The sequence below is a fragment of the Cyprinodon variegatus genome, unplaced genomic scaffold (assembly GCF_000732505.1).
Source record: "Cyprinodon variegatus isolate N-32 unplaced genomic scaffold, C_variegatus-1.0 Scaffold443, whole genome shotgun sequence".
NCBI classification, from domain to species: domain Eukaryota; kingdom Metazoa; phylum Chordata; class Actinopteri; order Cyprinodontiformes; family Cyprinodontidae; genus Cyprinodon; species Cyprinodon variegatus.
The window spans coordinates 74972-79247 of record NW_015150896.1 but is presented as its reverse complement, the minus strand read 5'-3'; the positions used below and the strand labels follow the sequence as shown (position 1 = coordinate 79247).

Here is a 4276-nt window from a genome sequence, read left to right as displayed (position 1 = left end):
ATATATATATATATATATATATATATATATAAACAGGTGTTTTCACTTGACATAAGAGGGTATTATGACATGGACACCGACACAGGTTCATAAATCACAGGGCCCATCTTTCCCCCCAGGGAGATTCACTCCTGTCTCCTAGTAACAGGCGCCTTCCACTCCTTCCTTTCCCTTGTTTTCTTTGGATCGTACCATATTAACCATGGGGGAGGGGAGGATTTCTTACACGTTAGAAACTATTACATATCAGCGTAAAATCCGTAAATGTAAAATAAATGTTTTGATTAGAAAGAAAAAAATGTCATCTGAGGCCTGTTTTTTATATAACGGATAATAGGTTCGTTATTGTTGTTTAGACCTTCTCAATAACCTCACCATTGAGGCAAGAAGTCGACCTTACCTCGAACTGTCAAAATCGCTTGTTGCTCTCAACCTTAGCCTTAAAAGTAGTTAGCGAGCTAGCATGGGGCGGGTCAAAGGCGCCGCTGTGATATTTGTTTAATAAAGAAAGAGGAGAAAAAGTTTGCAAGGGGGTAAAAGAGCCGAGGGAAAAGTGTCCACGGCCGACTGTTCCTGCCGCCTCCCTCGCACAGCGCTGAGGGTCTCCAGCCGTTGTCCAGCCATTGGCGGTGGGTTGAAAAGCAGCTGGATGTGACAGGTCCGACATCAGGTAAGCTGCAGGTAGCTAAGCTAGCAGGTAGCGTTAGCATCCTTTCGAGGTTCAGTCTTTGCACTTGCAGTAGCGTGACCGCAAGTAAAATATTGGCAATAAATCAGGTCCTGGCTCTCAGTTGCGTTTCAATTTATTTATTTTTTTAATAATACTGAAGCATACAGCTAATAAAATAAGTGAAATAAACCAGTCTGACTAAACATCGAAGGGATGTCGCGTTTTTGTCGACCGCTGTCGTGACTTTATAATAACTCAGTAATAATAATTATAAATTACCTTCATTGTCTCTTTTGCCTTCACTCCTTTCTTTTATACATGCGGATATCTGCTGTACGTTAGTGATAATGAGTCATTGAACGTAGCCTAAAACAATTATTCTGTAGAAACAAAGGGAAAGTGTTTTTTTTTAAGTTGATATATTTCTTAAGAGACATTTTGTTACATTAAATTCGAGCTGTATAGAGGAAACATAACCCATGATCTATGTGTACAAATAATGTGCATAAGTGTGTATAAATTAAATCATGTGTAATAAAGTGAAATGAATAATTATAAATGTTATCAGGGATCTTCAACAGGGGGTCCGCGACCCCTAGGGGTCCCTAGAGGTACTGCATGAGGGTCACGAAAGTTTTGGTCGATTAGACTTTTTTTTATATATATTTCCCCCTGCAATTTTTTTCCACTAACTGAAATGTCTTGAAATACACATTAAAATGAATTCAACACACTGTAGTAAACAGATAAATGAAGGCTGAAGATGTCTTTCAGTCATCAATGCACACATTCAGGAGGTCTTTCAAGCTGGGAGCCATTTAATTCACAACACCTGTCCCATCAATGAGGAATCAGAAATACTTTAATAATCCCAGGGAGAAATTACTTTCGTTACATGACTCCATATGTTTATACTAGATTTCATACAATATATATAATTAAGGGGTCCCCGCTCCATCTCGCCATCAGTTTGGGGGTCCTTGGCCTGGAAAACTATGAAGACCCCTGGTATTGATCAATTGGAAGATTCCGACCTCTTTCTTCAAAACAAACTGTGTTTTTAAAACTCAAATATTCAGGAAGTCTCTTCTATGAACATTTAGAGCTGATAGTTTGGATCATTATTTTTCAGTTTTTACCTTTTGCTCGTTGATTGTGTTCACTTAGAGCTGTTGTCTATCTTAACAAAAACCCGACTGTTGTTTTATCTTCAGAATCCTGTCAAGAATGTTCATATTTTCTCTAAACCCACACCATGACACTCTCACCTCCAAACCTCACTGTTGGTAATGTAACATTTCTCCTCCATGCATTTTTTTTCTTCTTTTAATATTGAAAAAAACACACACACAAAAAAAACATTTACTTTCTTCAGCAATTAGTTTTGTGGAGGGATAAAAGCAAAGGTCTATCAGTAGCAGTTCTTGTCTCCCTAGAAGTTCTGATTTTTTTAAACTGCACTTTAAAAACCTTGCTAGGGTCATATGATTGTCACTTTGATAAAATGTTTTATTACTCTTGGAAAACAAAACATTTAAAAAATTAGAAATATGCCTGTAGTCAGTGCTATCATTGTTGTCTAAATTAGCTGATATTTAACTTAGGCTAAATCCAGAAGGGTAGCCCTATCTTTTGTCAGCTGATTGTGCCTCTGACCAAAGCTGGGCTGCTTTTTTCATAAAAAGAAACAAAAAAAAAAACATCACTGGGTTTGTTCTCCATGTGCAAAAGCTATGTGCTTTGAACATGTTGAACATCTTGGTAAAACCAAATCATTATAAGTGGACCTTAATATGTTTAAATAGGACATAACTCCGTGTTGTCAAAAAGTGAAAGTAAAAACTGGATATAAATGACTGTTATCAGTCCCCCTGTGGACTTTGTTTGAGACAGAGTGATCAGAATCTGCTCCAAGCGGAAGGAAGCACACCCCCTTCGCTGCTTGATATTTGATTATAGCTTATTATAGAAAAAGACAGCTGCTTTTTCATTGATCTGTCTTCACCGCCCTATTTCTAAGCCTCCCCTGTGTCATGTTGACGTATCGGCACACTTTTAGCCGTTCCACAGATCTCTTATGTCTTCTCAGTGTTTTGTTGTTGGAATCTGGTGCGATGCGAGCGGGCCGAGCTGTTTGGGGTCAAAAAGGACAGGGAAAATAAGAGGGGAGGGATTCCATAAGGACAGGAAGTGGCTGAGCTTGTTTTTCAGCTAGTGTTTTTGTTTGTTTTCCTGTTGGATAGAGTCTTTTAGATTAAAGACTCTACATGCATTAAGAAAAACGGCAACAAACAGGAACTATTCCATAGATCGTCTATAACATGATTACAGGTTCATTTTTTTTTCGTTACCATCCTACTAATTTCTCCTCTTGCACTACTGTCACTGCTGGTGTAAGTCGACACTTTAAAGTGATGTTCCCCCATCCCCCCTCATCATGCTTCATGTAGTAGCAGAACACTCATCAGTCCTATTTCCCTGCTGGTGTCCCGGTGTTTATGGTGCCGACATTATTTCCTTTGTAAATATCAACACTTATCTGTTTCAGTGACCTTTTATACCTCTGATCTCCCTAAAGATTGGAAGATTACTTTTAAACTGACGTCACTGCATGGCAAAAGCATTTACACCCCTTCAACTTTTTCACATTTTGTGATGTTGCAACCCCAAAGTTCAAGGTCATTTATTTGGATTTAATGTGACTGGCTAACACAAATTAGAGTTTAAAGGAAAATAATAATAGAAAAAAAACTGAATCAGTTTTGTTTGGTATGTATTTGTATTTAACCCCTTTACCCTGAAACTGAGTAACACAGTCCTCCTGTGCTTCAGTTGTTTCTCAGTATAAATTCAGCTCTTCTGCAATGACATCAGTGGTTTAACACATGAGTGAACAAAAAGCAACATAAAGACAAAGATACAGGAGACATGTTAAGTGCCTAAGGGATAAAGTTGTGGAGAATTTAAAGCCTAAAAACACAAAGTTTAATTGATCAATCACAGAAAAAGAATACAGAATAGCATGACCGGCCACCTACCAAGACATGGCCTTTCACCTAATCCAACAGACTATCACTGCGGACAGATTTTTCTACGTGGTCGCTTAATATTTAGAATCGCTTGCAAACCAGTTGGTGAAATTTCTCCTCAGCCCACTTTACCGTGTCTTAAAAACAGAAGAGTGCCTATTAAAGATAAAACCGCTACAGATTTTATGTCAGTAGTCATTATTTTGATATCAGTATAACCTTTCCCTGTTTTTTTTGTTCGATTCTTTAGATCAGTAATGATAAAAGCAGATGTGACAAGTGTCAATTTTTAAAAGAAGAAATATTTATTTAAAAACTAGGGATGCACGATATAATCGGTCCCCTATCGGTATCGGCCTGTATCGGCCTTAAAACTGAATATAGGACATCGGCCTCCCCACTGATATTTAACCCGATATTTGATCAGCTTCTGAGTTTCTAAAGTCTAAAAAAAATAAAAATAAAATACTACTTCTTCTTCTTCCTCAAAAACTTCTTTTTTACAGACTTAAAAACTTCTAAAGACGAGGAAAAAATATTGATCCACTAAAATATCCCAATATCTTGCTATGCTGAT

General features: G+C 37.6%; 1 protein-coding gene across 10 annotated transcripts in view; it reads left to right on the top strand.

The window, feature by feature from the left end:
* The first annotated feature begins 429 nt into the window (after positions 1-429).
* The window catches only part of mbnl2 (muscleblind-like splicing regulator 2), a 54593-nt gene continuing 50746 nt past the window's right edge, over positions 430-4276 (top strand). For 4 of the 10 annotated variants that reach the window (XM_015388960.1, XM_015388954.1, XM_015388959.1 and 1 more), the window contains exon 1: positions 431-670. The gene's annotated coding sequence lies outside the window, so the exon portion shown is untranslated. Of the gene's footprint in view, positions 671-4276 lie in introns of all 10 variants that reach the window. The other 6 variants (XM_015388955.1, XM_015388951.1, XM_015388953.1 and 3 more) reach the window with 2 other exon arrangements.